The 25,158-nt window shown below is 36.4% G+C and overlaps 1 protein-coding gene and 1 non-coding gene across 3 annotated transcripts in view; both read right to left on the reverse strand.

Annotated features, from left to right (window-relative positions):
• The window catches only part of LOC125228887 (cyclic AMP response element-binding protein A), a 242,443-nt gene that overhangs the window by 212,718 nt on the left and 4,567 nt on the right, over positions 1-25,158 (reverse strand). The gene's annotated exons all lie outside the window — the stretch shown is intronic.
• Positions 1,862-1,939, reverse strand: Trnar-gcg. Its single transcript has one exon. It is a non-coding gene; the product is annotated as a tRNA-Arg (tRNA).

The raw sequence follows: 25,158 nt of genomic DNA on the forward strand, positions 1-25,158 counted from the left end.
CTCCTATCATACATACAATCATACTTACAATCACGCCTGTATCCCATGAAGGGGTAGGCAGAGCACATGAAACTACACAAGTTTCAGTGCCACTCTTGGCAAATAAGGGGTTGAAAGAAAACGAAACTGTGACCAATACGAGTAACAATTACGATTCCGGACAAATGCTACTAGAAAATTCACAAAGTGCGTAAAAAACGATACGATTGCGAAAAAAAATTGTACTGTGTGAACCTCAACGACATATGATCCACAAAGCAGAATATCTGGACATAGTCTAGCCATAGTTATTTTTAAGAAATAAAGTTCAGGATCTGTGTATGGCGGCCATTTAGAGAATGTGGCATGGTGCTTCCTCTAACTCCGACTTTGATGTCGAATTTAACTATCATACACTGTTTATATCGATTTGGTTTAGGCACTGTTCAAACACCGTGAATGTCAATTAGACTTTGGCCTATGGCTAATTTTTTTATCTGTTTCTCTCATCCTGCTTGCATCAAAAATTTACGACAATCCGGAACGTTGCTCAAAATAGCGTTTTTTTTAATTATATAATTTCACCGCATTTATTCTGCAAGTACCCAATTGAAAAACCATGAAGAGGACTCTTTAAAGAATATATTTTGGCAGCATATTAACCTTTGTTTGTTGAAATCGTGCAAACAGTCATTGAAATATTCTCAAATTAAGCCAGATAGGGGTTGTCCGAAATTTATTTGCTAGACCTTAATGAAAGTACCATAAAGTCTCTAAAATAAAATAAAAATTATACCTTCTTATATTAAATAGTGCTTACCAATACCTTCAGATCATACTCTCGGAACATAATAATATAAAATTATGCACATGTCAACATTTAGACGAGGTTTGTTTTGTCCTTATACTTATCGATACAGTCCTTAACATCATACCTCCAGTTTGCCTCCTATCACATAAAAAATCGTAAATCATAATCCATTAAACCTAACTAAAAACCTATAGGTATAACACCGCATGGTCCGCATGCCTGATAATTGTTCAACAACATGCATCTACGTCAACATGATATGACGGCATTGGCATGTGTAATTGTATTTATGTATGTATGTAACTAGTCGCATGTAAGACCGTAAGTGATATTTAAAAAATCACAACGTAAAATTTACTTAGGTATATGAACCAACTACTGATGTACATACATACATACATACAATCACGCCTGTTTCCCATATAGGGGTAGGCAGAGCACATGAAACTGCTAAAGTTACAGTGCCACTCTTGGCAAATAAGGGGTTGAAAGAAAACGAAACTGTGACATTGCAGTGACGGGTTGCCAGCCTCTCGCCTACGCCACAATTTACCCCATATCCCACAGTCGCCTTCTACGACACCCACGGGAAGAAAGGGGGTGGTGAAATTCTTAACCCGTCACCACACGGAATGTTTCCAAAATTCTGAAATTTTCACATAGGAAAACTTTGGAAACTTTCCACACTTTGTATGGACAATTGTATGAATGGAAACTTTCCATTTCCTACATTTAAATTCCCTTTATATTTCGTGAATTTTTCAAGAAATTTAAGATTTTTTGGAAAGTTTCTGCAACTTGCACATCACTAGAACCAACGATGTAAATTTATATGGATTAGCTAGACGTCTCATACGGTGCCGTGCAAGGCGACATATACGATACAGGTAGGAGGGGTCAATTTTCCATACAAACGCTCTCGACTATTTCCTCCCTGGTTTTTAAAGATAGAGCAAAGATTTTTTCAACACAGATTATTATTGTTTTTATCTGTGTCGAACCGTTTTGATTTTTTTGATATTAACTTAAATAGATACCATACACAAAAGAAAAATCGATCAAGCCCACTGGTGGCGAAGCCGGGAATCGAACCCGGGTCTCCAGCTATCGCGGGCTGACGTGCTAAACCGTTACACCACCTTGACCGCCCGCCAAGTCAAGTCAAGTCTATCTATAGACCAGGCTTACTTAAGACGGTACGGGAGCGAAAATGCAAAAATGGAAAGGAGTCCCCCTTTCAATTTGGGAATTTCAGTTAAATATAATAGTGTTATTAACTAGATTTATTGAAAAAAAAAATGTCCATTAAGAACAACTCAGTTAAAAGATATTGCGAAAAAATCTTCAAAATCGAGGTTCCGCTCTCGACTGTTTCCTCCTTCTAAACTTATTTAAACGAAACGAAATTTGAGAATCTGAATAACAATGAAATAATTTGTGTCGGACCGTTTAGATTTTTTGGCTAATTGTTACCGATATTGAGTATCACACCTTTTTTGAGCCATATTGAAAAAGGCCGTTTTTAGAAATTTTTGATTGGCTCTAGCGTCTTTTAAAATAAAAATAGCAAAAAAATCAAAACGGTCCGACACAGATAAAAATAATAATAATCTGTGTTGAAAAAATCATTGCTCTATCTTCAAAAACCAGGGAGGAAATAGTCGAGAGCGTTAGTACGGAGAATTGACATGTACCGTATCGTCTTAAGAAAACAGCTGGCTGAAGAAGGTAAGCCAAATTAAATCTGACAGGACCTATAAATACAATATGTAATAGCGAATCAGACTTTTTTTTTTTCATGTTGTTTTATTCTTCTTGAAATACTTGTATTTGTTCAGGTCAAATTTTGCAGACTAAATTGATTAAAATTATCTAATAAGTAATAATATACCTCCCACTATTCGATTGAGATGACATTTTCACATATTTTTAGGGTTCCGTAGTCAACTAGGAACCCTTATAGCTTCGCCATGTCTGTCCGTCCGTCTGTCCGCGGATAATCTCAGCGATCGTTGGCACTAGAAAGCTGAAATGTGGTACCAATCACGCAGACTAAGTTGAAAAAAATGTTTTATTAAGGTACAAATCTACAAACATCTCTTCTTACTCTGCGACCTGCAACACAAAACAGAGGAAGGAAAATGTTGGTTCCCGCCACAGAACTTAATTTAGATAGAAGAAACAAATTCATATATTTGTATAGGGGCCGAGCGTGTCAAATTTTGTACTGAAGTTGATTCTTGCCTGTAATTTTAAATATGTCTCAGGCTCTTGATTGTTCATAATTTTTGTGTTGTTGCAATTGAATATCACGTAACGAGGCATTTTTTATGTTTTGGTTGACTTCAACTTACAAAAATTGACGCCCGAAAGCTGCAAGCTGCGAGTAAAGACGGACAACTCAGTGGATTTCACTGAGTTCATTTGACACGCTAAGTAGATACGTTTGCTTGATCTATGGTATATATGACATCTGTGGTTCCCGCTGCCGAGATAGGAAACCATGTGTATAGGTACATTATGAGTTATGACCCTCACTGACGTTCCAATACTACTAATATTCCAATATTTTCTACACAACCACAAAACTTTAGGTAAAACATTTAACGTTAAAACTATCTTGTCCAATACTGTGTCACGGCTGCCCTTTCAAACTAAGTACAACATTCATGAATCCCAATTTCGACCTTACAGCGTTTAGATAAAGTTCACATATAGTGAATATTTCCAGTTGACGATAGTAATATAATTTTTTTTTCATATCTAGGGCAATGGGCCCAACCGATTATTATTCATGAATGTAGATTGTAGGTTGGATTTAGTTACTATAAATGCTGGAAATATACTCGTAAATAGATTTAAACTATTTTAAACAAGTATAAATAATAAAAGTAGGTACCTATATGTAGGTAGGTGTTTATAAAATTTCAACTATTGTCTTAATATACAATACATAGGTATTTATACAGATGTTTAACTGTAGATTAAGGGCATTTCTCAAGGTCTAAGAAGTAACAAATAAAGTTAGGTTCACCTTACAATTATTTGTTTATGAATTCAATATGTTAAAGTATTATTATTTTTAAAGTATTAGGCGAGAGGCTGGCAACCCTGTCACTGCAATGTCACAATTTCGATTTTTTTCAACACCTTTTTGCCAAGAGTGGCACTGAAACTTGGTAGTTCATGTGCTCTGCCTACCCCTTTATGGGATATAGGCGTGATTATATGTATGTATGTATGTATGTTATTCTTTTTATGTATCGTCATGCGGCCAAATCCGACATAGGATTTATTCCGTCCATGATACGTAACAAATACACAAACGCTTACGATAATATCGTTATCGTCGTATATCTTATCTATCTCTATCGCTCTTCCATATTGGCGCGACAAAGCCAGACAGCGTTCCGATCGGCGTTTAGCGTCAGCGATTGTCGTTAGGCCCGCAGAAGCAGTTTGCTGAATGCGTACACATTTTACAAATTATATAAAAAAGTCAATATACACCGTGTTTTCATTTAATTCCGTTAACTTCGGCATATCGCCACTACTTTTAAAAAATCTCGTATCTCACGCTGCTTGAGCTGCTTCTCAAAGTTAAAACGCAGTAAGTCTATATGCATTCCATACATACTTACTACAATTTTATTTTCATTGACAGACGAAGATACAAGTTTTTTTTAAAAGTAGGTAGTGACGATATAGTTAGGTCAATTATAGGAAACAGAATAGCATAGTTGAGTTTTTTTTTAATTCGTAACTTTTTTCTGAAAAACACCATACACCTGCGATAGACGTTACACCAATTGCTGTTAAGAAACGGCCTTTGTGTGTTCGATATGCGATTGTCAAGTCATCTAGTTTTGACACTTGCTTAGTGTGAGTTAATTGTAAAGCCCGTTTCTCAACAGTAATTGAAGAAACATCTATCGCAGGTGTATGTTTTTTTTAGAAAGAAAAAACTAATTTAAGAAAACTGACTATGCCATTCTGTTTCCTATAATGGACCTAACTATAAATGCCTAATATGCCGAAGTTAACGGAATTCAATAAAAACACGGTGTAAGTTTTGCTTTAGTCCGATATATTACTTCAGTGGCAATCAAAAACAGATGGCTTTTTTCCAACAGATTATAATAAATTAAATACAAGCTGATTATTTAATGCTTCAAAATCACATTGTTATCAATGAAAGCGCCCGCAGACAAAACGCGAGAAATAAGTAAATATAAATTAAATGTTTTATGGGTATTTGTGATAAAATCGGGCCCGTATACAATTATGCAACTCTGTTGCATGGATGCATTCAAGTAGGGTGTGGTTGAGAGACTATTATTAATATTGGAGTGGGCAATCGAAATAATGCCGGGAATTTGTCAATTTTATTTTATGCCCTCATATAGAGGTATTTTCTTTAATTTTCTTTTTTTGTAAATGTTCCGTTCAAGAAGTAATAAATAATAATACTTTTAAATTATTAAAGTAGGTAAAGATGAGCGAAAAGATTTTCCTTCGTATTTTTCCGGAAAGGTTTCGTATTTTTCACATTACCCGAACCGATATAGGATTACGATTCCGATATAGAAAACGGACTTACCGGGATTCAGACCCTGGACCGCTACCCAATACCTATGAGGATTATCTACAAGTGTCTGTTTTAACCCCTCTGACCTTCTTGTATAATTGTGTTAAGTATTTGTGCTATTCGTTATTTTTACTAATAGTCACGTACATAATAAACTCTTAACGGCAAAATAAAACTACATACTAATTAATCTAATTGTTTTGAGTAATCCAATTACTTCGGCACGTAAGAGCAATATATCTACAGAACTTTGATATTTCTAGAACTCTAGAAATTTCATTACGAACACGTATAACAAATTACGATACGTGACGAAGGTATTCATTAATTGTATCAATAAAACTAAAAAAATACGCATTAAGTTACGTGTTTTCGATTTGGCTTTATAATGTAATTTTTGACGATCATGATGAGAAGAAACATCGCTTTGATATGTAACTTTATAGTGTAATTTTTATCATGTAGGTAATAAAGAAATCTAATCTAATCTACTTTTTAACCCCCGACGCAAATACGACGGGGTGTTATAAGTTTAACGTGTCTGCCTGTCTGTTCCTGGCATCGTAGCTCCCGAACGGATGAACCGATTTCGATTTAGTTTTTTTTGTTTTCAAGGTGAGTAGTCGGGAGTGTTCTTAGCCATGTTTCATAAAAATCGGTCCACAATGTCGCGATCGGGGGATTTTTCAAAATTTTAATTTTTTGGTTATCGATTGGCTTGTTCGTTTTAATGATTTTATTACAATGGGCAGTGAACCTGCCTATGTATCCGGATGCCGAAGTTAACGGAATTCAATAAAAACACGGTGTAAAGTTTTGCTTTAGTCCGATATATTACTTCAGTGGCAATCAAAAACAGATGGCTTTTTTCCAACAGATTATAATAAATTAAATACAAGCTGATTATTTAATGCTTCAAAATCACATTGTTATCAATGAAAGCGCCCGCAGACAAAACGCGAGAAATAAGTAAATATAAATTAAATGTTTTATGGGTATTTGTGATAAAATCGGGCCCGTATACAATTATGCAACTCTGTTGCATGGATGCATTCAAGTAGGGTGTGGTTGAGAGACTATTATTAATATTGGAGTGGGCAATCGAAATAAATGCCGGGAATTTGTCAATTTTATTTTATGCCCTCATATAGAGGTATTTTCTTTAATTTTCTTTTTTTGTAAATGCTCCGTTCAAGAAGTAATAAATAATAATACTTTTAAATTATTAAAGTAGGTAAAGATGTGCGAAAAGATTTTCCTTCGTATTTTTCCGGAAAGGTTTCGTATTTTTCACATTATCCGATCCGATATCGGATCGGATACCTAATATGAAAACGGACTTACCGGGATTCACACCCTGGACCGCTACCCAATACCTATGAGGATTATCTACAAGTGTCTGTCTTAACCTTCTTGTATAATTGTGTTAAGTATTTGTGCTATTCGTTATTTTTACTAATAGTCACGTACATAATAAACTCTTAACGGCAAAATAAAACTACATACTAATTAATCTAATTGTTTTGAGTAATCCAATTACTTCGGCACGTAAGAGCAATATATCTACAGAACTTTGATATTTCTAGAACTCTAGAAATTTCATTACGAACACGTATAACAAATTACGATACGTGACGAAGGTATTAATTAGAGGTAATTGTATCAATAAAACTTAAAAAAATACGCATTAAGTTACGTGTTTTCGATTTGGCTTTATAATGTAATTTTTGACGATCATGATGAGAAGAAACATCGCTTTGATATGTAACTTTATAGTGTAATTTTTATCATGTAGGTAATAAAGAAATCTAATCTAATCTACTTTTTAACCCCCGACGCAAAAACGACGGGGTGTTATAATTTTAACGTGTCTGCCTGTCTGTTCCTGGCATCGTAGCTCCCGAACGGATAAACCGATTTCGATTTAGTTTTTTTTGTTTTCAAGGTGAGTTAGTCGGGAGTGTTCTTGGCCATGTTTCATAAAAATCGGTCCACAATGTCGCGATCGGGGGATTTTTCAAAATTTTAATTTTTTGGTTATCGATTGGCTTGTTCGTTTTAATGATTTTATTACAATGGGCAGTGAACCTGCCTATGTATCCAGTGGCCCTCAGTTAGAATACGGCTATTTATTTGTGAGGTGAACACGATGCAATACAGATATGTGTTCCTGTGTCAAGGTAGTCAAGGATGTTTTCTAATGTTTTTCATATTAAAGTAGATTAAGCTAGTTTCCTACTAGTCAAATCAGCTTCTTTTTAAGAACTGTCAAAAGGATTTGCTAATATGGAATTACTATGAAATACTGAGGAGTGACGTCACCGTCAATTCATTTACTTTACTTATATCTTTCTCTTTGACTTATCAATTAAAAATTATGTTTAAACATAATTACTGTCCATATTTTTCTTCTAATTATGTGGCGCTTTATTTCCTGCACTGCATTAAATATTTTATTTTGAGTAAGTATAGGAAACTAGCCTTTTGTGTAACAATTTGTCTATAATATTCAAATTATTTACATAAACGCTTGTAAAGCGTCGGAATATATTTATGTTGTTTATTGAGAGCTACCGACGCGACGTTGCTCTCAGGACATACAGTGTGTTTGGTTAGCGGTGTCGGAGCTTTTAAGGACGTAAACTACAATCAATTTTATCGATAAATTACCACAGAATATATAATAGTACAAGTACAGAAGGCCCACTGCTTTGATGTTCACGAAATGCCGCCTTTTTAAATGCCTACAAAATTCTAACAAAGAAACGAGTCGCACGTGCGCAGCGTCAGACGATAGGGTTGCTTATGGATTAAAACGAATTAATACTCAGATACAATGTTATAATTAGGTACTATTACATTCAAGTCTTGGGTACTTTCTATATACAGTAGGTATTTATATATTTTTGTTTAAGTCCCAACATCACAAGCCTTATTAAACTTTTCCCAGTACCACGGAAAAGTTTAATAAGGCTAAAAATCTGTATAAGATTGTCCTATTTTATTAATGATGTCTATTTAACTAGGCATTATTAGCCATTCCACACGCGGTCATCGCATATGAACCTTAAAAAAACTCGCGACGTAAAGTAACAATAGAAAGTGCGAACGTGCTTTCCGTGAGAACGCGCGCCACCCCTGAGTAGGCCGCGAACTCGCGGCCGCCAGCATGTACTTGTAGCGCGGCGATAGAATCGCGGAGTGAGCCGCCCCTGAAATTACCATGCGATATTTTTTTTGTGTCAACGGTAATTAAATGGCGGCAATTTTAAAATTTCAAAGAGCTGAAACCGGGTGCTCGTGGTATTTCTGAAATTATCAGTCTGTTATCGGTCCTATCTTCACAAAAAAGATCTCATTAGAGAGCTCATTGAATAAGAAAACTAATTAAGCTAATTGTTTGACTCAAGTATTTGAACAACGAGGTCAAAAAAAAATATGAAAAATAAATAACAGTAATAAATTTACCTAAATTTTTCAATTAATTTATTTTGCATGAAAACTAGGTCGTTAAGATAGGTTTTTTTTATTGTTATTTGTTAGAACAGGATGTAAGCTAAAAAACAACGCCATAATCACAGTCATACCTTAAGTACTTTAGGAATTACAGGAGGTCAAACATGCACCATAAAATTCGGATTTTTTGTAGGAAGGGAAAAAAATAAACAAAGTGTTGCTAATACTAAAAATGTAATAACGTAACGATTCGAATAAGTTAACTTAACAAAAAATATAAAACAAATTAAAGTAACTGTTCAAAGTGCCCCCCTCGATATTGAAGACAAGCAGTTGCTCTTATCGCAACTTGCTGCGTAGACCGTCGAATCATTTCATTGTCTTCTCTTAACACGTTGCTTTCTTCAACGATTCTCCTTATCAATTCTTCTTTAGTCGCTGGTATATCGACGTATACTCTTTGCTTCAGAGTGCCCCATAAAAAAAAATCGAGTGGTGTTAAGTCCGGTGAACGAGGTGGCCAGGCGATATGCCCATCTCGTCCAACCCACGGGGTGCTCATTTAAGTAATTCCGCACATCTCTTGCAAAGTGTGGGGGAGCTCCGTCCAGTTGCAAAATCATCCTCAATCTATAAGCAATGGGTAGTTCCATTAATGCATCCTGGAACTGCGTTTGCAGGAATTCTAAAAATCTCGGACCGTTCATTGTTCCTGGTAAAACAATTGGCCCAATTAAAATATCATCGATCATTCCTGCCCAAACATTGACGGAAAATTGATGCTGGAACGAACTTTCTCTCACTGCATGAGGATTTTCCATTTGTCACAGGTGCTGGTTGCGATGATTAGTAAAGCCCGATCGGGTAAAAGTGGCTTCGTCTGTCCACATGATGCGTTTCAAAAACGTTTCATCCCCGCGTGTTCTTCTGACAATCCAGGCACAAAAAACTGATCTTGCAGCGTAATCAGGTTCGATGATGTCCTGCACTCTTTGAAAATGGTAGGGATGTAATCCTTCTCTTTTTAATATTCTCCATATTGTCCACAAATTTAAATTCATATGGTTGGCTATCCTTCTGATACTTAGTCGAGGGTCTCTGGTTACTGGTCAAAATCGAGGGGGCACTTTGAACAGTTACTTTTATTTGTTTTCTTAGTTAAATTAACTTATTAGGTAAGTTACGTTATTTTTTTTTATTATAAGCAACACCTTGTTTAATTTTTTCCCTTCCTGCGACAAATCTACATTTTTTGGTTCATGTTTGAGGACCTCTAATTCCTAAAGTACTTAAGGTATAACTGTAGTTATGGTGTTATTTTTTAGCTTACATCCTGTACTAACAAATGACAATAACAAAAACCTATCTTAGTGACCTAGTTTTCATGAAAATTTTAATTAATTGAAAAATTTAGGTGAATTTCTTACTATTATTTATGTTTAATATTTTTTTTGGCCTTGTTATTGAAATAATTAAGTCAAACAATTAGCTTAATTAGTTTATTTATTTAATGAGCTCTCTAATGAGATTTTTTTGCAACAATAGGACCGATAAAAGACAGATAATTCCAGAAATACCACGTGCACCCGTGTTCAGCTCTTTGTAATTTTGAAATTGCCGCCATTTAATTACCGTTGACACAAAAAAAAATTCGCATGGTAATTTATCGATAAAATTGATTGTAGTTTACGTCCTTAAAAGCTCCGACACCGCTATCCAAACACACTGTATAATAAAAAAATGTCTCGATATAACAGTATTTCAAGTTGTTATTAAATCATAGTTTCTTGTCGCGCTCGTATTTCCCGGGGTTTTGAACGTTATTGTAGCAGTAAGTGTGATATTGACATAGGAATATAATTTCAAGGTTTTTATTTAATTTTATGACATTTATTAACCCCCTCATTCATAAACGTACACTAAAGTTATCAGGCCGATAAAGTTCATTTGTCCCTTTCTATCACACCAATACCCGACGTAGTAAAGGGACAAACTAACTTTATAACTTTCGCGGCGTATCGTTTTCGTTTCGCGTCGCAGAAATGCCATTCGGCTACGGCACCAGAGCGTTTGCGGGTTCGCTTTCAGTCTTATGAGCTCTCTTGCGAATATTTTAAGCCATTTTGGCTGCAACTTTGAAGAATATTTGAGAAACATTCCCTATGAAGGGGAATTTCTCATTCCTTAGGGATTTTCCCAGGAACGGCACATAACCTACTGAGAGCATAATAAATGTAACGGTAAGTGTATCATGATATGTAATCTCGCATTCGGCTACTTATTACGGCTATTAACGCTATTACCGTTAAGAGGAAACTGTTGGCTTTCCGACCATGGTCGTATAAACAATGTGACGGGAAGCAATCGAATGACTCTTTAACGGTGTCTAAGACCTTTTTTATAACTTTCGATCATAACGGATGTAGGATCTTATCACTCGAAAACATTACGTGGTGAAAATTTTTGTGTTTTACTCGGTGGCAAGGTGTGTTTAACCTTGAAGCCCTCGCAACGCTCATGATTTCACATTCTGAACCACTCGCTACGCTCGCGGTTGAATATTGGAATCTTTCGCTTGCTCAGGTATTAATTTGATGCCCCCTTATAAAACAAATAAGTATTTGACTCCGCAAATGAAACTGAAAATAAATATATAGATAATCAATATGAAACTTGAACCTTCTTCTACTTTTGCTTAGAACCTTCTTCTACGTTACTAGCTTTTGCTCGCGGCTTCGCTCGCGTTAGAAAGAGACAAAAGTAGCCGATGTCACTCTCTATCCCTTCAACTATCTCCACTTAAAAAATCACGCCAATTCGTCGCTCCGTTTTGCCGTGAAAGACTGTCCGTCTTTCACGGCAAAACGGAGCGACGACACACACACTTTCCCATTTATAATATTAGTATGGATTCTGTCTTTGGCCAACTCAGTTCAGAGACGTAATTAATTGTGTCACTGTTCAAAATATTTTCTAAGAAACCAATTTTTACGTATTTCTAAGAAAAAAATACCAACATACAAAATCAATCAATTCAATTTAAGAGTTGGGCTCTTGTCGGTGCAGCTTGATGAAGTTGTCTCCACTTTGGTCGATCCGAAGCCAGCCTTTTACAAAATAAATAAATAAATAAATAAATATTGGGGACACCTTACACAGATCAACTTAGCCCCAAACTAAGCAAAGCTTGTACTATGGGTGCTAAGCAACGATATACATACATAAATAGATAAATACATACTTATATACATAGAAAATATCCATGACTCAGGAACAAATATCTGTGCTCATCACACAAATAAATGCCCTTACCGGGACTAACCCAGGACCGCGGCTTAGCAGGCAGGGTCACTACCGACTGAGCCAGACCGGTCGTCTTTGAACGGTACATGTGCTAACGGCTTATTAGCACAATTCGCACTTGTATCGTTCATAACAAATATTTTAACAGTCGAAACGCAAACCATTTTTATTAGGGTTCCGTACCAAAGAGGTACAAAAGAAACCCCTACGGAACGACTCTGTCCGTCTGTCTGTTGTCACATTTTTATACATAGTAGGTAACCGGTAACTAAAAAAAAGCGCTTTGCTTAGATTTTTCAAACTATATACGCAATGGATTTTGATGCAGTTTTTTTTAATAGATACTTAGAGTGGGGAAAGTTTTAATGCATATTGTATATAGTAACTACCCGTGCGAAGCCGGGACGCGTCGCTAGTAACTCTAGTAAGTAACAAAATAAACCTAACACTTAACGAATATTAGTCAAGACAAGACGCGTCAAGCAAGAATGTCAGAAATACTTTCTTCAGAACCAGGAAACAACCGGTATTGGGACCGTGCGCGACGACACGCCACGTGACAGGTGACCATTATGGACAATATTGTCGCCGCTGTTAAGCGAGAAGTAAGTAAAAATTGTGAAAAAATTAATGAAATCTTGTGTTATTTTACTATATTAGACAATTTTGGACGACGGTGGTTACAACATTATCGCTAATAACATTAAAATTGTTGTTTTCAGTGAGAAATTAACAAACTGGTGACTAAAACGGGGTTTCGTGCCATCGCTCACGAAATCATTTTCCAACCTAAGACGATGAATAAAGACAAGAAATTGGTGCTAGCTGGGCATTTTCTAGAGATTGAAGACTTTTTTACACCATTTGTACCTATGTGCAATAAAGTATAAATAAATCATTGGCTTTTGAAATAGTTGATCAGTTCACTGCTATCCTGTCATTTTCATAGGCTAACTATAGGTATTATAAGTATCATTGCAGGGTACAGGGTTTATTGTAAAATAAAAACAAACTAGCTATAATAACGTTTAATTATAATATACATTACATAAACTTGTTTCATTTACTTAAAATATTGGAGGTTTACCAGATATCACATCAAATACAATCATGAATGCGATGAAATAAGTTCTCAGGAATTTTATTTAAAATGTGATAAGCCTTCAGTGGATGGACTGCTTCTGCTTCTATTGTTCTCGTGCTCCTTCTTCCCATTGAAACCTCGATATTTACGCATTTTCATCAATCCGTTTCGATTTGTAAACAGGAGCACAGATGAGGAAACAAATAAAATTATTTCCGAACATAACTGGGATTGGCTTCCACGTCGGCTTTTCTACCTCCAATAAAATTTGCACTATAAATTCACCGTAAATTCAATTCAATACTTGTATCAAATGATTACGCACTTTAAGTAAAACTTCAGAGATTGGACGACACTTTTCTTCTTACGGCAACTATTCACTTAAACGGTGGTTTCGTTTCCACCACGGTCTTGGAAATAGCTAGAATTTAGTCGCTACTTTTCTTGGAGTTATTACAATTCGCCATAACAAATTTTACTGGGCCCGTATTAAATTTATCTCAAAAACGACATGAAAATGTTTACTGCAATATGGATTTGACAGCGCAAGTCAGCGACTAAGATGTCAATTTTGGCCGTAGTGAGCGCTGTGATCGTTTTAGCTACCCCCTCCACCCGCTTTGCACCCTGCCAATACATAAACCGGTTTTATTACAAAAATGGGTTTTGGTTTACTAATCAAGTTGCTGGAAGCAAGGTGCCATTAACGCTAATTAGACATTAAAGCTATAATTACTCATTATGCAAGCTATGTGAAAACAAGGTGAGATATTCAGATGTGCGAGTCAAAGACATACATTTCTATGGACTTAGTTAAGGTTGCTATAAAGCTGAAGACTTCGCTAGCGTAACTTAACAAAATAAGCGTATATGGTTTCACCATTTAAGATCACAAATCATTTATTCAGCAAATAGGCCACAGGGGCACTTTTACACGTCATATATAAAAAACATTTAAAGTTGAACTGAAATTACAATTGATAATACTAATTCTAAGTTCTTAACTAAAGTATAACGCTACTACAATGTATCAGAGATGTCTCTAAATGTCGAATTTCAAGTAAAAGATCGTATTCATTATCTGTAATCGAATCATGCAATAACAAAACGCTTTTAGCCTGGATGGTCCCTTAACCCCTCAAATTCCTTGTTCCAAATCTGTCACAGACAATTTAAGCTGTGATAAAAACATCAGGCCATCCCTATCGCACTTTCAAGCTATGGACTTGAGACTGAGACAAGCCAATCCTAAATTTGAAGTGCCCGCAAGCTGCCTAGGCGTAGGTCTCTGTCTAAGCGTAGGGCCTAGCAACAACTTACTATGTTGCAGACAAGTTATAAATCCAACGAATGCCAATCTAGCCGCAGTAGGAATGCGAACAGATCAAAAACATATCTAGAATACTAATCGGACCGGTCAGACCGCGCCCAACTAATTAATTCATAGCGAAAGGCCAAAGCTCCCAAATCATCCGGACCACAGATACAGAATAAGTAATAGTAATTATGTCTTTATCGAGTTGATACAACAAATACATTCTCAGTGAGCCTATTAGTAGATAGAGGCTAACGATTTCATATAAAAATTGTAGCACACCCAATTTGTCAGTCAAGAAACGGCAAATTTAAAAATTTAAGCGCGAAGGCTAGCTTGTCTTTAAAAAAAATCGAATGTCGCGTCATTTTGAACTGGCATACTGGATGACTATGCAAAACTGGCAGTTAGCAACCCGATCTTCACTCATATTATTAAATTAAAACGGGACTTAATCGCGTAAAACTTACGTTTTATATTTAACCCGACGTTTCGGACATGACATTACGTCCGTGGTCACGGGTAGACTGGCTGGGAGTTGTATCAACATCTTCTAGCTGTACGAGTTTTTCGAACTACCCGCACTTGATTGTCATCAGTCACTTTTACGCTAGGGTTGCCACTCTGCCTACATACAACACTCACGACATCCGATGGTATGGGACGAGGGATCAGTGATTAGCAAGTGTAAACGTGAGAAAACTTCCCGTCCCATACCATCGGATGTCGTGAGTGTTGTATGTAGGCAGAGTGGCAACCCTAGCGTAAAAGTGACTGATGACAATCAAGTGCGGGTAGTTCGAAAAACTCGTACAGCTAGAAGATGTTGATACAACTCCCAGCCAGTCTACCCGTGACCACGGACGTAATGTCATGTCCGAAACGTCGGGTTAAATATAAAACGTAAGTTTTACGCGATTAAGTCCCGTTTTAATTTAATAATATGAGTTAGCAACCCGTTTAGTATTTTAGAGTGAGTCTGTCTTAGACATGTCTACTTTCCCAGTGAACATAAACGCGAAATAATATTTCCCACGCAAAGTCAACCCTTCACCTACATTTTTTTTACATTTGCCGCCTTTTCCTCATGCCAGTCTTTCAAGCAAATGTGGCCATACGTAAATAATGCGTGAGCCCATCTTACAAGTGTGACCATGCGTTAATAAAAAACGCGGACCCGAGGTTCAACGCACTAGGTCGACGCTCCACGGGGTACCGTAAGACCATGATGGGCGTCATTGCGACTGCTACGCGGGTAAAAGGTGACCAGTTTCTGTGCAGTTAAAACACTACACTTTTGGACCGTGCGTTTGAGGCATGAGAGTATTAGGAATGTTATTTTTATATTTAATTTTGTTTCAACCGCTGATGACTACTAATGGGGGTTGAAGGTAATTACTTAATTAGTGTACGACCGAAATTTTAGTTTTAAAATTAAACTGTTTCTGACTCACGTTCGGTTTCGGTGCATTCCTTCGTAGTGTCTGTGTATTCCCATTTTTTCCTTTTTAGGGTTTCATACCAAAAATATACAAAAGAAACTGGTGAGAATCTACCTGTCTGTTTAATTAAGTATTTTTCCCCTCACTAGCTCGGAAACACGTGTTTTGTCCTTTAATACCAGCGGGTAAAAACGCATTTTATCCACTAGTGGGTAAAGTAATTTGACCTTGAATATAGTCAAATTAACTGCTTTAAAATTGATACAAGTAGGTGAATCTAGTAATAAAGATGATTTACCACCCGTGGAACTACTGGAAGCAGTGAAAAACGCATTTTTTGAGTTGTAGTTTCCTCGCTATAGTGAGGGGAAAATTTTAGTGTTACACTCGGGTGCAAATGTATTTTACTTCTCATGTGTTAAAAAACTCGCAAGTTCAGGATTCTAATTCCACACTCGGTGTTAAAATACAACTTTGCCCCCTTGTATAACAAATAACTATTATATCTTAACTGTACTTTTAACTCTTATAAGACAACTTCTACTTACTGTTACACTGGTCAATTCCCTTGCATGCACCATTACGAACACGAATACGCGCAAGATTCACCCAACTCAACCGAGACGAGACCCATACCGACAAATTACCCTAACATTCACAATTATCCACCTTACAACAGCGCAATAGAAGCGGACGTACATTTGACGCGTCGTACATCGGACGTATACATATATTTGACACCGTATATGGTATGTGACGTCACGCGTCTTGGAACCTGTTACAGGTGCCCAGAGGTCTCATTGACCCCCGAATACTACATTGGTGGTCGTTAGGCAGTTGATTTTTAGGTGGTGGTAAGTTAAAAAAAACGAAATATTAATATTAAAATACCTTTCATGTACGGAAACTAAATACACACCTATAAATAAAACGTAGTTATGTATGTCACAGTTTCGTTTTCTTTCAACCCCTTATTTGCCAAGAGTGGCACTGAAGCTTTAGTAGTTTCATGTGTTCTACCTACCCCTTTATGGGATACAGGCGTGATTGTATGTATGTATGTATGTATGTATGTATTGGGTTGGTAAGAAAGTAATGAGCGATCGATTGAATTCCACATAAAATTTTTGACAGGGTTCTAGAATCTTCTATGGCCGAAAGTATATAAAGGGCGAGTCGCACAGTTTCTCGTCAGTCATTCACTAGCTGTCGCCGAGCTAATATAAGGAAGAAAATGGACGAATTAAAAGTGCATGTAAGGCATTGCTTACTATATGAATTTCAGTCTGGCCATTCAGCCGCCGAAGCAGTGCGTAATATATGTCAGCGTGTTGCTCCTGAAGTTGTGTCTGAGGCCACGGCAAAACGATGGTTCCAGCGGTTTCGTAGTGGCGACTTTTCATTATCAGATCAACCTAAGTCTGGTCGACCGGTGAAGATTGATGTAGCCAAATTAAAAACCTTAATTGAAGGAGATCCGAGGCTAACGAGTCGTACTCTTGCTACCAAGTTAGGCTGCTCTCATGTCACCATAGAAACACATTTACACGAGTTGGGAAAATACTACAAATACAGTGTTTGGATACCGCACGAACTTGATAGAGATCAACTAAACCGCCGTGCCGATATCTGCATACAACTTCTGTCTTTTCGCCGCACATTCAACTGGTTGGACCATCTTATCACTGGAGATGAAAAATGGGTCTTATATATAAATCACACACGCAAACGTCAGTGGCTAGCTCCAAACGAAAAAGGAATAGAGGCACCAAAAACAGAGCCTCACCCGAAAAAAGTTATGCTGTCCGTTTGGTGGGATATTCATGGTATTATTCACTGGGAACTCCTACCAAGTGGAATGATTGTTACCGCATCAGTATACTGTAATCAGCTTGAAAATTTAAACCAAAAAATCTGTCAGAATCGTCCACAGTATGCTAAAGTTTTTTTCTTACACAACAATGCTCGCCCACACATTGCAAAAGTGACTCGGCTAAAGCTATTGGAGCTAGGTTGGAAAGTGATACCTCATCCACCGTACTCTCCAGACTTCGCACCTACGGATTACGCATTGTTCAGATCGCTAAGCAATGCCTTGAATGAAAAAAAGTTCGATGATCAAGCCCATCTACGACAGTACATAGCTGAGTTTTTTGAATCTAAACCTAAGAACTTATTCGCCGATGCTATTCATTCTTTACCAGAACGATGGAGACAAGTAGTAGATTACGAAGGCCGTTATATTTTTGATAAATGATTAAAATAATAAATTAAATAAAAATTACAATATTGGTTATGATTCGCTCATTACTTTCTTACCAACCCAATATAATTTATATACGTTTCTTTTAAATTTATTACTCACGCTTGATCAGTTTTTATTATTTGTTTTTTACACAGTGCAATTTGTTGCGTTGCACCATTCTTACTCGATTATGAACATAAAATGTGCTAAATATATCAGAACTGGCCAATCGAGTGTATCAATCGAAATTTGATCGAGTGCTACGTAAAGTGTTATTTATTACCTCACAAAAGAGTCGAAAGAAATGTGCACCTAAAACTCAAAACAAATTCGTGTTTGACACGTAATGTTCAGTTGAGTTCATAACATTTTTTCACCTTATTGCTATGAATTAGAGCCTGTTCACACTAGCGATTCTTTTCGGCGATTTTTAGGCGATGCGAGATCGCGGCGTGCACGCAGCGAGCTCGCCGCGGGTCGTCGCGGCATCGCGGCGATTATTTTATCGCATAATATCGCCGCGAGCACGCGGCGAGCAAGCTGCGCCGCGATTGTTTATGAGGTAGACAATCTAATCTACCCACTTTATGCTACCATTTAAGTCAAAGACGCATTTGCATCCCGTTACGCGAAAATGGCATCAGAAATTGATAATTAATTGTTTATAGAAGAAATACGCAAGCGTCCAGCACAGTCACTCGTCCCGAGATTTGCCACGAGCGGCACGCGAGAATGTCTCGGGACTCGTGAAGTAATGAAATACCTACTTCTCGCACTTATAACGAAATGTACTATTTTGGGTTACATTCAACACTCTTGCGAAAGGGCACAAAATATTATAATCACTTTCTGCTAGGCGGTAGTCCAATGCGGGATCCTCCCAAAATTTACGGTTTGATTTTCGTTTTCGATTTAATTGCCTTCTGAGCAACACAGCTAAAAGTATCTCCTCGTCAGAGTCCATTTTGTGAATAATAAAAGCCTGTAAAGATAACAACAGCGAAATTGCGGCGAGCTTGCCGCGAGTACGCGGCGTTACAATCGCGATAAAAAATTGCTGCGATGCCGCGACGACCCGCGGCGAGCTCGTTGCGTGCTCGCCGCGATCTCGCATCGCCCAAAAATCGCCGAAAAGAATCGCTAGTGTGAACAGGCCCTTATGAACTCGACTGAAAATGGTATTTTTCGACGGTCACTTTAAATGTTTAGGTATAATTTAATATTTGAAAATTAATTTATTTCATAATTTATTTCATAATTAAAACTGTATTAACTGACAGTACTACCTATGTTATGTCAAATTTATATTATTCGACATTGTGATTTTCTTAATTAATGCTTTTAGTTTTAATATGACGATCATTATTATGAGATATCTATACCCACCTATTAGATTTGTTCATTTGAAATGTATTCCATTATGTATTAATTTTTTTAGTTTGAATTCGATTTTATGTTAACTCTTTTTGTTTTGATTATTATTATTGATATTATACAATTGAATGAATGCATGTGAAATAATTATATTGACGATCATAATGTAAATTCGTATAGGTTAACATAGCATAATTTATAATGTAATTTATCATTATGAAATAAATAAAACTAAACTAAACTAAACTAAACTATAAAACTATGTGACCGCCACGCGACACCTGACGTCATCTTTGGGATAAAATTATGTAGATTCTAAAAAATAAAAAAGGTCGAGTGATACTAACAAAATAATTATATTTCTAAGTAGGTGTTAATTATATAATTTAAGTACGGCCATAAGAAAAAATAAAACCAAAATTTCACATTTTTGTGGACCCCTGGAACGCCGATGTCAAAAATTGTGCTAGGTAGTAATTAATAAATTATGATTTGTTAATGAAATTATCAGTGACGGATATGGGACTGTGCGTTCCAGGGGTTAAACCAACATAAGTATTTTTAGCAGTCGAACTTGTTTTTTGAAACATTGTTTTTTTCATAACACTAAATTTTATACCTAGGTAAAAGTAATTGATATTTGCAGGTATAGATAATTAAATACACGTTCTATAACTGTGCCTCAGTGCGTCAAGCAGAAAAAAGTCTGACCATTGAACTATAACAACTGCGCAAAAAATTGAAGGGGAGATGTACGCAATATGCGCACCGGTACAACTTTTTTGCTCTGAATCAAGACAGGTATACTTTTTACAGAACATTACTAGAATCAAAGAGGATATAGAGAGTTACTGTCAAAGTAAATGTGTAGTCACAGTACATAAGACTGCCATATCTCGACACAGGATGAAAACTTTTGTACTCCAGTTTTGACAATTTGGCCCATATTCTTCACTTGATATTTTAAAAACTGTCAAAAATGTATATTAGCGCCACCTAGCCGAGAGTCAACCAAAGGTGCAGCGCCATCTAGACGACCCTATTTTTCTTGACAGTTCCTAGGTACGTTTTTTTCATAGACTTAATCTGTCGATACGGAGTTATAGTATGAATTTTGTGAGATGAACTTTTCTCTTTAGCCGTAATCTGTTAAACAAAGGCCTTTGTGTCTATTATTCACGGCGGCTAGCTCCCGTTTAAACGGCACGTGCTACAGTCTCAGTGTAGTTAAAAAGCAACTATCATGATAGTAATAAGGTTCAAATCCATAAAAAGCCCTTTCGGAGATAACACGTTTTGTCATCTTAAAAAAAAGTTACCTGCATACTGCAAACTGTTTAATAAATTTGAACCTTATTGCTATCATGATAGTTGCTTTTTAACTACACTGAGACGTGACTGAGACTTTAGCACGTGCTGTGGAAACGGGAGCTAGCCGCCTTTAATAATAGAAACAAAGGCCTTTGTTTAACAGATTAAGGCAAAAGCGAAACGTTCATCTCAGAAAATTCATACTATTGGGTTGGTAAGAAAGTAATGAGCGAATCATAACCAATATTGTAATTTTTATTTAATTTATTATTTTAATCATTTATCAAAAATATAACGGCCTTCGTTATCTACTACTTGTCTCCATCGTTCTGGTAAAGAATGAATAGCATCGGCGAAGAAGTTCTTAGGTTTAGATTCAAAAAACTCAGCCATGTGCTGTCGTAGATGGGCTTGATCATCGAACTTTTTTTCATTCAAGGCATTGCTTAGCGATCTGAACAATGCGTAATCCGTAGGTGCCAAGTCTGGAGAGTACGGTGGATGAGGTATCACTTTCCAACCTAGCTCCAATAGCTTTAGCCGAGTCACTTTTGCAATGTGTGGGCGAGCATTGTCGTGTAAGAAAAAAACTTTAGCATGCTGTGGACGATTCTGACAGATTTTTTGGTTTAAATTTTCAAGCTGATTACAGTATACTGATGCGGTAACAGTCATTTCACTTGGTAGGAGTTCCCAGTGAATAATACCATGAATATCCCACCAAACGGACAGCATAACTTTTTTCGGGTGAGGCTCTGTTTTGGTGCCTCTATTCCTTTTTCGTTTGGAGCTAGCCACTGACGTTTGCGTGTGTGATTTATATATAAGACCCATTTTTCATCTCCAGTGATAAGATGGTCCAACCAATTGAATGTGCGGCGAAAAGACAGAAGTTGTATGCAGATATCGGCACGGCGGTTTAGTTGATCTCTATCAAGTTCGTGCGGTATCCAAACACTGTATTTGTAGTTTTTTCCCAACTCGTGTAAATGTGTTTCTATGGTGACATGAGAGCAGCCTAACTCGGTAGCGAATTGTGATGATTCTTTTTCAGATTGCCTTATTTCGACAATTAATATCACCTCTTCTCTAGTTGAAAGTTATCTCAAAGGACTGGTGACATCTAAGGGCTGCGGACCAGATGGAATTCATCCGGTATTTTTGAAGAATTGTCGGAAGAGCTTATCTTTTCCCATAAGCCTCTTGTTCAATTATTCTTTGAAGTCTGGGACATTGCCAAGTTGCTGGAAGAGATCTATTGTTGTTCCGATTTTTAAAAGTGGCAATAAACACGACATAAAGAACTATAGGGGTATCTCAAAGTTGTCGGTTATACCCAAACTATTTGAAAAAATTATTTACGACTCTTTGTTTCACGCAGTCCGGCCGAGGTTAATTGAACAGCAACATGGTTTTATTAATAAACGGTCCACTGAATCTAATTTATGTCAGCTAATTGATTATGTAACAAATGCCATGGATAAGGGTCTCCAAGTAGATGTTATCTATACGGATTATTCGAAAGCGTTTGACAAAATTTCGCATTTTTTACTTATTCAAAAATTACAAGCTTTTGGTATCCATGGCAACCTTTTGAGATGGTTAACATCTTATTTACGCAACAGGACACAAGCAGTTGCTATTAAAGGGCACACGTCTAGCTTTGTTCCTGTATCGTCCGGTGTTCCTCAAGGATCGCATTTGGGTCCTTTACTTTTCAACATCTATATTAATGATGTAATTTATTGTTTTCAATCATCTGAATTAATATTATATGCCGATGATACTAAAATATACTCTATCATACGTTCTAAAGACGACTGCTTAAAACTACAGGCGGATCTAAATAGGTTAAGTACATATTGCTCCATGAATGAACTATATTTAAATATCGAGAAGTGTTGTGTTATCACATTTTCCCGAAAACACAATAATATAAAATACAATTATACATTAAATAATACGACTTTAAGTGTAGTATCAGAAGTAAGGGATCTAGGATTGCGTCTTGATAGCGAGTTAAAACTAATTTCACATGTAGACACAATAGCCGCTAAAGCATACAGAATGTTGGGATTTATACTACGACAAAGCAAGGATTTTAAAGATGCTAAAACTTTAGAACTTCTATTCAACGCATTTGTTAGGTCGAACTTGGAATACGCTACAACAATCTGGAATCCTTGCTTCAAGGTTCACATTCATACAATAGAGAGGATTCAAAATAAATTTATTAGAAGTATGAAATATAAATTCAATAATTATAGTCCTAACGACTTGGACACTCTTCAAACACGCCGAGAAATTCGTGACCAGATATTTTTGTTTAAGATTTTACACGGTCTTATTGATGCTCCCGATCTACTTTCAAAAATATTTATTAGATGTCCCGATCGGCGAACTCGTTCCACAAATTTATTTGCAATTCAATCTGGGCGAACTACTTATGCAAGAAATAAATTCTTACCTAGAGCATGTAAGATTTATAACGAAAAATTTGGCGACATTGATATATTTCATTTAACCTTAAATCAATTTGTTTCCGCAATAAAAAATAAAAGTAGAAATAGCAATTAAATTATTAACTGTACCTTAGCAACCAACAATCACTCTCTTTGCATGTAACTTAGAACTGATAGATTTAAAATTTTACCTTTAGTATGTATTAGTAATAATTCTGAGCAACAGAGATACATGTGTTATACATTAGTGGAAACTGTGTGGCTTTTGTATGTGTATTGTGATTTGACTATATGTGTTGTATTTGCCTGTTTGTTTCCCAAAGGTTTAAATAAATAAATAAATAAATAAAGAGTACGACTCGTTAGCCTCGGATCTCCTTCAATTAAGGTTTTTAATTTGGCTACATCAATCTTCACCGGTCGGCCAGACTTAGGTTGATCTGATAATGAAAAGTCGCCACTACGAAACCGCTGGAACCATCGTTTCGCCGTGGCCTCAGACACAACTTCAAGAGCAACACGCTGACATATATTACGCACTGCTTCGGCGGCTGAATGGCCAGACTGAAATTCATATAGTAAGCAATGCCTTACATGCACTTTTAATTCGTCCATTTTCTTCCTTATATTAGCTCGGCGACAGCTAGTGAATGACTGACGAGAAACTGTGCGACTCGCCCTTTATATACTTTCGACCATAGAAGATTCTAGAACTCTCTCAAAAATTTTATGTGGAATTCAATCGATCGCTCATTACTTTCTTACCAACCCAATATATACATGTCTTTGCTAGAACATAGTAACATTACCTTTTTAGAACAGTGGTGGGAGCATGAAACTCGATTTGCACCGGCTTGCCTATTAGAGAAGGAAAATATTCCTATGTTTTGAAGGCGAAATCGAGGAAAAATTGTGATAGGAAATTTTAAGTTCATTTCGCCCTTTTTTATATATTTAAATGACAGAGTAGGTATGCCATAATTTTAAAAAAGCACGCCGCAAGTCCGTTTTCATATTATACGACCCGCTATCGGATGTCGGAAGGATTTCCATTGAAAAAATCCAAGATGGCGCCTGTAATGTATGGGATATCGGTCCGATATCCGATATCGGATCGGATAATGTGAAAGCGCACTAGGCTGAGTGAATAATGTAAGTTTATTTTAGCTATGATTTTGCATATTTTTGTATTATAAACCTAAATTATTATTAATCTACGTTACCTATATTTATATTCTTGTCAGTGAATTATTATGTATGTAATCAATTTGATCACAGTTTTGAATAAATACCTACATCATATAACAATACACAAAAACGCTCGATTAGATTAGAAAAGTAAGAAAAACAAACTGAACGGGTTTCGTAAAAACTGTGCATAATACTTGGAAAAATCCTTCAAATAACCCTCCAAAGGAGCAGTCTAAAGGTCAAAACAAAGTAGGTAACTTGTGTAGAAATTCGAAGGAGGTAAACAAATATTATGTAAGGAATTCCCAGAATTTAATGTACCGAATAAAAGGTGAAACAAAAACAGGGCCCGTTTATATAATACTAGCTTTTGCCCGCGGCTTCGCTCGCGTTAGAAAGAGACAAAAAGCAGCCTACGTCACTCTCCATCCCTTCAACTATCTCCACCTAAAAAATCACGGCAATTCGTCGCTCCGTTATGCCGTGAAAGACGGACAATCAAACAGACACGCACATTTTCCCATTTATAATATTAGTATGGATAATGTTCGGTATCTAAATTATTCAGATTAAGAAAAATTAAAATATAAACTTGGT

This window comes from Leguminivora glycinivorella, chromosome 8, assembly GCF_023078275.1.
Source record: "Leguminivora glycinivorella isolate SPB_JAAS2020 chromosome 8, LegGlyc_1.1, whole genome shotgun sequence".
Taxonomy (NCBI): domain Eukaryota; kingdom Metazoa; phylum Arthropoda; class Insecta; order Lepidoptera; family Tortricidae; genus Leguminivora; species Leguminivora glycinivorella.